Here is a 10,969-nt window from a genome sequence, read left to right on the forward strand (position 1 = left end):
GGATCGCTGACAAACTGCAGGGAAGCAGATCCCCCCACAATTTAGAAAGGTGTGACTTCCGAACAATCAGCGCATAAGATTCGGCAATCAAAGGTTAGTAAAAAATTTATCAACGCACCTTTTGCGTGGCGATTCCTGATACACGAGATTCAATTCGTTGATGAATTTGTTGTGGTCGGGATTCATAGAATAAAACTGTTTAGTTTTACACTGTAGCTTTGATTTGAATTTGATTTTTGTTTTGTATCCTCTCGTCCTTGTAATACGAGGTTGTTACTTTTGTTAGGTTTCATGGTTATCTTTGTGTTAAGTGTTGCACAAGCAAATTAGCATGAGAGGATCTCACTTTGGTTGAGGCTATAGTTTAATGAAAAATTAATATATGTATATATTTATATATGTTAATTATATAGAACTAAAAATATATCTCTGTTGATATCGACTTCGAAAAGTTTCAACACTGATACTGCAGGTTTATAACCTTTATATTTATTACGTCTCTTTTTCGGGGCAGATGTTCAGGAGTGCGTCATCTGGTCAGGACAACAGGGACGGTCGGTCTTTGAACGACATCGGCAAGGATTATGGGAGGCAGGTAATAGTAAGGCAGTTGAACATTAGTGTTTGGTCTTTTATTTCTGGGACGTTTGCTGTCAAGGTGTCACCACTGAGAACACCAAATAGTAGATCATTAACAACAACAAAAATGATTTATATATCCTGGATGAATGCTGTAATATCTGTTTATCATGTGCATCTACTCTGCAGTTGAGTATCGAGAGGTGGAAGAAAAAAATTACTACAAAACGAGAAGAAGATCAAGGATGCAGATGCTGTCAAACACGCACATGCCATGCGGGCTGGAATAATTGGAGTCAAGAGTGAGATACAAGTTCTTGGCAAACGCCCCAACCAGGAGCATGGTGTGCAACAGACACCTGCCAAGAGGAGCATTCTAAGCAGCAGAGACTCCACTAAGCAGATTGTGCAGGTAACGACGAAAACTTCAAACGCTGGTTTTAACGTACGTGGAAGTTTTAGTCGCACGTGCCTCTAATTATTTTTTGGTTTGAAGACACAGATGCCCACAAAGGCGCAGAGCGGGCGTTGTGACGGCCCAGCGTTTGTAGGCGGTCATAATGAAGAGGTGCAGGGTAACAGAATTTCCTTTGATGCAAGCAGAAGGATCATTGGCAACAAAAGCATTGGTGTTCAAGGATTCGGTACGGTTTGCACAAGCAAGAAGAGCCCAACGACAAAATCAAACATAGGAGCAATAAGCTCTACCATACAGCAGCATCAGAAAGCAATACAGGTGACAGCATATACGAACGTGCAACAACATTTAAAGCAAATGTATATTTTTTGTGAGCAATTTTTTCTTTGTTTTCGTCTGGTATATTTAAATTGCAGTATCTTCCACACGCAGGTGTACGAGGAAGGAAGCAAGTATCGCGGTAGTCCACGAATCGATGAAAACATAAGGCAAGGTCCTTTGAAAGGATCACCTGTGGCGTTCAACATGAGGGGTCCTTCCAAAGGATCTCCGATGGCATTCAAAATCGTCAGCGAAATCACCAATGCACGGAGGTTGTCGCCAAGATTTGCTGGACAAGAGAGGCATGGGAAAACAAAGGTGACGTCGGAACTATGCTTTTTCAATTCAACACACAAACAGTTTTATGGGAGAACAGGGTAAAGTGGAAAACAGGAGGACGGCTGTCCGTCTTGTACGGCTGTATGTGCAGTTGTTCTTTTATATAGGATGTTGTTGTGCGTCTCCGGTTGTATGGTGTAAACAGAAGCACATCTGTGCCTCTTTGTGCAGATGTGTGTGTAGCATGGTCACATTCGTGATGTGAACAGTGCCTCTGGTGTACCGCTTATACTCGGTGAAGAGGCACGGGTCTGGTTTTGGTATACCAGATGAGCCCTGATGAGTCATATAAATCTTTTGTTTAGAAATTAAAAAAATGCATATGCTGCTCTGGACATCTAATTCTGTTTCTTGCCATGTGTTCAGGATTTGGCGGAGGGGATAACAGATGAGGGGAAGAAATATCATAGTTCTCCATCCATTTCGAAGGAAACGCAACGTTCACAGCAGCAAGTAGCGTACAGCGCCAGCACGGATTGCATGGTAGAAGCAGCACAGTCCCTTGGTTGCTCGAGTGCCGGAGAAACAGGGAGCAGCATTGCACAATGCAACATTGGAGAGGCAGACTCATTTATGGATTTGGCCGTGGCATGCAGAAACGATGCTGCTGCGTGTGACAAACAACAGAGCAGCAGCAGCTCCGCTGTAAGTGGACCTGTGGCTGGTGATGAGACTGATGTCGTCAGAAGTGAATGCGATCAGACGAACGAAGACACGGTAGACAGAATCATCATGGCGCCGCCGACCATTGTAGAGAAAGAAATGGATGACATGTTTAAAGAAGTCATATACCCAACGATTCAGGAGGTCACCGAAGCGGTCGAACCAGAAGGTGGTATGGTATTCGGATCATTGGATGAGTGCTTTTTCTTTTTCTGCAGATATGCTAGAAAGGTTGGCTTTGCTGCCAAGCGATCAACGAGCAGAAGATCGACATATGATCAGCAGCTTGACAAGCAGGTTTTTCACTACACCAAGGAAGGGCAGAATAAAACAACTGAGAGACATGTTAAGGAGAGAAGGAGCAACTGCTTGATCCGGACAAGCTGCCCAGTCCAAATAACAGCCAAGAGGGATACAGATAGGAGGAAATGGTATCTGAAGAATGTGCGTCTAGAGCACAACCACCAGCTTCACCCATCTGATTGGATGCTGAAGTTCATGAGATGCTATAAGAAGATGACACCTCAGGAGAAATTCTTTATACAAGTGCTGCAGAAGGCGAGGTTAGAACCAAGGAAGGTTATGCAGATTTTTGCTGCCATGGGGAAATCGAGGCGAGAAATTATGTTCGACACGATTGACATAAGCAACATTGCATGCCGGGACAGGGCTGGAGAGCGCGGCACTGATATCGCAGACACCATGAAACTGTTTGCTGATATGCAGAGGCGGAGGCCGGGATTCCACCATGTGGAAGAGACAGAGAACAATGTAGTGCGCAGCCTGTTCTGGACAGACTCCTTGTGTAAGATGAATTATGATCTATATGGAGATTTCGTGTCTTTTGACACCACATTCTCTACGAATATATATGGCTTGCCATTTGCACCAATTATAGGTGTCGACAACCACGGGTCGACCGTCCTGTTTGGAGTAGGCCTTTTGAAGGATGAGAAAATAGGGTCATTCAAGTGGCTCCTAAGCACGTTTGTCGAGGCAATGGGAGGTAAAGAGCCGAAATACATAATAACAGACCAGGACCAGGCGATGAAGACTGCAATAAAGGAAGCTCTTCCGAGGACGAGGCACAGGTTCTGCTGGTGGCATATTAGGAAGAACCTGAAGGAAAATAACGCAGCAGTGTTTGCGCAGCACCCAGGGATGTCTGATGATATATTTCGAATCGTCAAAAACTCACTAGATCAAGACGAGTTTGAGCGTGCCTGGAAAGCAGCAATTTCTCTGCACAAGGCGGAAGGCAACAAACACCTGAACACGCTATGGGAACTCCGAAATTTTTGGGTGCCGGCCTACTTCAAGGACTGTTTCTATCCTTTCTCGTCAACAACCACTCGCAGTGAGAGCACGAATTCGATGTGGAAGAATTACGTCGACCACAAGGACACTATAAAAAGGTTTGTTAATGCGTATCACACGATTCAGCAAAATTGCCTCGCCACGCTTGACAAGAAAAGATACCGAACAGAAGAGAAGGCGCCATCACTAGAGACGGTTTTCCGATTGAAAGACAAGCAAGTCAAGTATACACGAATGAAATTTTCAGGAAATTCCAGCTGGAGCTACGGAACCGGACTTACTTCAAGTGCTCTGATCTGGCAAAGGGGAGGCAGTATTTTTTAAAAAAGATTATTGATCCTGGAGAAAAAGTGTGGAAACCATATCCCGGCGAGGAATTTGACAGGTCTGAGTTCAGGGTAGATGTGGATGAGCAAAAAGAAATATACAGTTGCAGCTGCAAGAAAATGAGTAGGGATGGCATTCAGTGCTGCCATGTGCTTAAGGTGATGGACCAAACAGGCATGATCGATCAACTTCCAAAATCCTTTGTCATCCCCAGATGGACCAGGAATCTATCAGAGAGTCTGAAAGTTCTGTCTACAAGTCAAGGTGATAGCATGACCATACAAGACGATGAAACTATGAGATTCGGCCTCGCTTACGCTGAGTTGTCGGATATCTGTTCAAATGCTTGCAGAAAAGAGAAGGCATACCGTGTGCTGCGTGAGTGTACGGTAGATATGAAAATAAAAGTCATGGCGGCACTTGCCGAGGAACCAGACACAGGCATTCTTGCCGAAACTCTCAAGAACCCTCCCATGAGTGGCTCAAAGGGTACGAAAAAAGGAGATCGAATCAAAGCTGGTTCTGAGAAGAAAGGAAAAGGCAACAAAGCCGCATCCAAGTGCGGCCGTTGTGGAGTAAAGGGTCACAGGAAAACAAACTGCCCGGATAACCCAGAAGTCCAGGAGAGGATGAGGATTGAAGAGGAAAAGAGGAAATCGCAGCAGGAGAAGAGGGCAAGGTCAATGAAATGGCCGACAACACCGACAACACCATCGAGGACATCAAACGGCTCAGGACAATGCACTCCAAGCCCAGGAGGAAGACGTCAGACGCCAGCAACTCCAACGACCCCACTGACAGCAGGGAGCATTTACCAAAGTCTTGCATCTACGCCAGAATCAAACATCACACAAGCCAGGCACACAGAATGCGTGCAGGGAAGCCCGGGACAAGGCACGGAATCTGCGCAGTCCATTTTCAGAAAGGAAAGGTCTGAGTGGAGACTTTTTGGTACCGGAGAACAGTACGAATAGAAAAATTAAAAGGTAATAATGCAGCTTAAACAGGACGTAAGCAAAAAATAGTGATGACCGCAATCTTTCGCTTTGTTTTTATGTATGAATATTAATTTTACAGGTAAATAGGTTGAATAGCTACGCAGAAGGGTGGGGTTGCACAAGGGTCGAGAAGGAAGAATGGATCGCTGAACATTCAAAAACAAGGCCGCACGTGGAGCGATGAAATAGCAAGCAATTGGTGGGGATTGTTTATTTTCTTGTGCTGTGGTTATAAGAACGGCTTGTAAGTTAATTTGCTGCAGTTATAGAAACAAAACAAATTTAAATAAGAACGCCTTTTGCTTCTTTATGTATTTTTTACTCGGCGGACAAAAATATCAGAGGCACAGGTTTCCTTGTTATTTTCCGCAGCCGCGTCGGTTTCTGAACGTGGATGTTGTAAGCATACAAGCATGCTTCTCTGCTGCATGATAGAGAGATAAAAATAACCTAAGGGCACAGGCAGCCACGGCCATGCCACCGGTGAGTGTTCAACCGTGACTCTCACGGTTGCATGGTCACGCCCGCCGTTATGGAACGAAAACGTTTTTAAGCACAGAATCTGGGTCATGCTTCTGGGGCTGCATAACCGTGGCTTTCGTGGTAACTGTGCCTCGCCTGTTCTAACGCATGTTCTTCTGTTATGAATGCATGACTGTAAGTAATTCATAACCGTGCTTGCGATGCGTGTCCAACCGTGCCTCATGTGCCTTCACGCGGTGCTTCTGTGATGCAAAGATTTCAAACACAACGTGTCACGGTTGTGTTTGCGTTTCTGTTTTACAAATGGATATAGTGCCTGGCAGTAGGTTCACGGCGTTTGCTGTGGAGAATCACGTCTTTACATGCTACTAAGGCACGTGGAATCACGGCCGTGCCTGTGTGTGGCATGTAGAACAGTGCTTTACAATGCCGAAGGCAGGACCGTGTGTCTCGTTCTTGAAAAGCCGTGGTTCTGCCATCACTTCATTCACTTGGTTTTGTCCGCGTTTTAGCAGAATCATCTGCAAAGCAGAGGCACGGCCTTGAATCTTCTAGTGACTTAATTGTAACATGCACGTTGGGTTTCCGCAATTAACGCACGAACGTGACTCCACGTAAAACACAAGCATGCCTCCCTGAGCATCTTTACCGTGCCACTCCTGGTTATAGATCAACGGATGCATTTGGAGCACAAAGAGACACGAAGGTGACCTCTGACTTGAAACACTGACACACTTGACGGTTCGTGCATTTGAGTTAAAATCTTACAACGAAAACAATTGTAACACGGACAGTCGTCCGATTCTATTAGGTTTCCGTAATAATCGCACAATCGTGACTCCGGGTAAGAATAAACCATGCCTCTCCACCGACTCATTATGAATACAATTAGAAAACCTCTGTGCGTGACTCTATGTAATTAGAAGACCTTTGAGGGCTGTATGCCCGTGCTTGTGACCCTTGACACTAAAACACAGAGTAAACGCCCGTGCCTCTATGCTGTATGCACGTGCTTATGCCCGTACAAGGAAATACGCTTTTAAAAACAGGGTCTCTCGTATAGGCCATTCCGTGCCTCACAGAGTAAACGCCCGTGGCTGTGCGTAAGACAAAGGTTAGCGTGACTCTATGTAATACCACCGACCATGCCTTTACGCGCTTCATGCCCGTGCCTGTGATAATTTTGATCCCGCGTAAAACGCAAGCATGCCTCTCTGGGCCTCCATACCGTGCCTCTCCTGGTGTTAGAGTCAACGGAATCATCTGGAACACAAAGAGACACGAAGGTAGACACGAACTGTTCTACATGCCTGTGTGGCATGTAGAACAGTGCGTCACAATGCCAAAGGCAGGACCGTGTGTCTGGTACGTGACAATGCCAAGCCGTACCGTGTGTCTGGTACGTGACAAGCCGTGACAGGAGCGTTTCAGCAGAATCATTTGCAAAGCAGAGGCACGGCCTTGAATCTTCTATTGACTTAAATGTGAACGTGTCCGTGGAAAATTTTGTTGCTCGTAGAGGCAAGATGACTGTAGAACCGTGCTTCCGGCGTCAAACAGATTCTTCTATTGAATGTGTGCCGTAAATAATTAAAACACGGACGGGCACGCCCGTGCCTGGTCTGCGTGTGCAACAGTGCATCTCGTACCTTGAAAGCCGTGGTTCTATTTAATGTTTCAAGCAGTCACCTACCATTGACTTGCTACGAGTAGTACTTAACCCGGGCCCCCCTGTCAGAAAGAAAATAGAAGAAGTAATTAATCTGGACCCCTCCGCTCCCCGTCGTGGGTATTTAAGCGTCTCGTGGATTGACAGGCTGTAATCCATTTCTCCAGATCCACCTCAGTGAGCACTGGTCGTGGGCGGCGCCACCCCAGCAACGGAGGTGGAGATGGAAAGCGCTGCTCGTAGCATCAAGAGGTCGAGAGTGGCGCCACCGGCGACGCCGCTTTCTGGTGGTGTGCTGGTCGTCGGAGGGGATGGAAGCGGCGACCGTGCTCCCTCCCGATCCGATGAGGAAGAAGAGGGATGTCGTGCGGACCGCATCAGCGATCTCGCCGACGGCGTCCTAGGTGAGATCATCTCTCGTCTTCCCATCAAGGATGGCATCCGTACTCGAATCCTCGCACGTCGCTGGCGTCCTTTGTGGCCCATCGCTCCTCTGAATCTCGACTGCCGCGAGATCTCTGACTCTCGTCTTTTTAACGATGGTGAAAAAGTTCATATCGAGACCATATCTCATCTGTGCGCCTTCACCAAGGAGCCCGTTCGCAAATGCTATTCCGGAACGCGGCTCTGTCGAAATCCTGTTGTCAGTCTTCCGGAATCCATTCTGTCCGGCCATGCTGGCTCGGTTAGCCGCCTCTCTATTCCGGCGTGCTACCTACAGTGCAGGCCCTCCACCGTTGATGCCTGGCTCCGATCCTGGAAGTTGAACAATATCCAGGTTCTTGAGTTCTACTACCTCTTCCCAGAATTTCTGACGCAAGAGGTAACTCTATTGGATCTATGCACTTCAACTACGCCCTCGGCACCGGAGTCCGTGTTTCGGTTTTCCTCCTCTCTCTCCACACCCTCGGCTTTGCTCTTTGCCAAATACCATACAATTACGTAGGGACGCTTAAGCTACCACTGGTGAAAAGACTCTCGCTTGTGGCTGTTGATATATCAGACGCGTCGCTGCAAAGCATAATCCACTCTAGTTGCCCTGCACTTGAGTCTCTCCTGCTTGTTTGCAATAGAGGAGGTCGTCGTGTCACAATAAACTCGTCTAACCTTGTAAGCATTGGCATTTGTTGTCCACACGGGGAACTCATTGTTGAGGATGCCCCTTCGCTTCGACGGTTGATTGTTGATTGTCTGGTTGACGACTGTTCGATAACCGTTGTCTCTGCACCTAAACTGGAGACGTTGGGTGAATTCGTGTTTGTGTCTCCCTCGAAGTGTCTTGAGGTACTGACTTTCCTTAATACTGGAACAGAGCTGTACTTGTTCCGATGTTTGTTCTATTAATTTGATGGTCTATGTTCTATTCTTCATGCAGAGTCAGGACTTGGAGGTAACCGCTGTCTCTGCGTCTGAACCGTATCCATGTCGTCTCACGTGTCTTGAGGTATTGAGTTTTTATGATACTTCCAGCTTAACTTTATTTGTGAGGAAACAAGTTTTATTTCATCCAACCTTTATGCTATTAGTTTTGTGATCCATCTTCTGTTAATTTTCATCAAGGGTTTGAAGGCAGTCAGTCTAACAACAATGCGTCAATCTGTCAAGACCTTGCTTATCTACATGATTATAAGGTGGACATTGTCGTTGAATTGCTGCAATGCTTTCCAAAACTGGAGAACTTGTTTGTCGAGGTGATGATCTTCAGAAATTTGCATTCTGTAGTACTCGTTCCTTTTTGAAATGCTTGTCTTAATTTTGACTGAAATTGATGCACCCGTATCTACACATGATTTATTGTTGTATACATCCATATATAGACAAGTCTATGTCTAACTTCTTGTTACGGAGGTGGTAGAACTAATTGTTGCATTTGGTTTTTTGATGGTCTGTATCTCTTTTTATAGACGCTAAGTATTTTCAACCTATCATTTATATTTTAGGGATCGTTGATTTCTCATGGTGAAAAAAACAAATGGCGTCGTAAGTACCGGCAGTTTCTCAAACATCACGACGTTTGTCTGAAGACAGTATCGCTGGAAGATTATGTTCGCTCTGGGAGTTACGCTGAATTTGCGATGTTCTTTGTTCTTAGTGCAAAGGATCTGGAGACCATGACCATTAAGTTTACCTCCCCTCCCGCAGAGTTCACGGGAGTATTTTACGAAAAGCAACAAAGGGTTCTGGAGTGGCATAGAAGGGCTTCTAAACGTGCACGTCTTAGATTATCATCAAGTTGCAGCCACGCGCGTCCGCATTTAAGAAAGAGGAGTGTTGAATACCTGGATTTGACGGTTCCGTTCAGGTGTGGATGCTGAAATCAGGCCTTGTGTTAGTTGTCCAGGTGTATGGAGTTATTTGTTGTTGCGTTCTTTTGAGCTTGGGTTTTATGTAAACTTTATCAGACAACCGTTGTAGTCTTTGCACCGTGTGTAGGCTTGTCTGTTTTTGTGTTGCGTGCAGTCATGAAGGAAATGTGTGGTTTTGCGGCTTTGTACGGGCCGAAGGACCATAAAATGCTGTGGCACCAAGGTTAAGAGACATAAAGTAGATTTAATGTTTCAGTGGAGAGATGCGCGCTGCATGTGTAACCGTGCTGTGTTGTATGTACGACGGTGCCTGTCTTATATATGTACCTGTCATGCACACAATGCATGCACAACCGTGCCTGTGTTGCAGGTAGAGCGGTGCTTCTCGGATGTACCTGCCATACACACTGAGGAGCTGCAGTTGAGCCTTGCACTGATGGAGCTGCATTTGAGCCGCTGCACTGTTTCTGGTCCTCGTACTGTGGTTATAAAAAACGGCTTGTAAGTTTATTTGGTGCAGTTGTAGAAACAAAGCAAATGTAAGCATAACAGATTTTGCTTGTTTAGGTATTTTTATTACTCAGCTGGGAAAATATTATAAGGGTGATAGGTTTGTTTGTAAATGTTTGCAGCCCTTTCTTTATGAAGTTGGATGGTGTAACAATACAACCATGCGTCTCTGCTGCGACACAGGAGAGATGAAAAGAGCTGAAAGCATAGAGAGCCACCACAATGGTGAACCAAACCTGTTTTGCGGGGCGTTATGTAGTGCTTCTGGTTATCACACAACCGAGTTTCTACTCAACATGCCACACCGAAATGCGTCTCAAGGATTCTAGCCGTGACACTGCAGACTCACAACCATGCTTTTGACCTTGTCCTGGCATTGTGATTTTTGTTCTCTTCTTGAATAACGTGCCTTTCATAGCCACCCTACTATGGCATAGAAAAGGAGCAACGCCAACTGATAAAGTGCTTTTTCTACTACTAGATGTGTGGCCCTCGTTGCATGACTTTCATGCGTTCGACAGTGGCTCTTTGGTACAGAACCGTGGTTGCAGAGACTTCTTGCCCGTGCTTTTAAGGACAGTGTCTCTTGGATCGGTCATTGATTGCCTCACAAAGAAATAGTGAGGGTTTACATCTGAATCCAATTCTGTTATGTTTCTGTAGTAAGCGCACGAACGTGAGTCTGCCTAATACTCAAGTATGCCTCCATGGGCTTCTCGTCCGTGCCTCTCCGTCTAAACGAGTCGACGGAATCATTCCGAAAACAAACACAAGCGAACATGACTCTATATAATACCACATGATGCCTTTGTGGATTTGATGCCCGTGTCTACGACCCTTATCACTAAAATACAGAAAGTCACAAACGCACATAACCGTGGCTGCAGAGACTTTATCAAGAAAAGGGACGCAACTCAGTACGGAACCGTGTCTGTATGGACTTCACGTCTGTGCTTTTAAATACAAGGAAATAAGCTTTTAAAATCAGTGTCTCTCATATAGGCAATTCTGTGCTTCATAGAGTAAACGCGCGTGGCTG

At 45.7% G+C, this 10,969-nt stretch overlaps 1 pseudogene; it reads left to right on the forward strand.

Moving 5' to 3' along the window:
- The first annotated feature begins 514 nt into the window (after positions 1 to 514).
- LOC123056982 (uncharacterized) lies at positions 515 to 5,045 on the forward strand (annotated as a pseudogene).
- The last annotated feature ends 5,924 nt before the right edge of the window (positions 5,046 to 10,969 follow it).

Source organism: Triticum aestivum, chromosome 3A, assembly GCF_018294505.1.
Source record: "Triticum aestivum cultivar Chinese Spring chromosome 3A, IWGSC CS RefSeq v2.1, whole genome shotgun sequence".
Taxonomy (NCBI): domain Eukaryota; kingdom Viridiplantae; phylum Streptophyta; class Magnoliopsida; order Poales; family Poaceae; genus Triticum; species Triticum aestivum.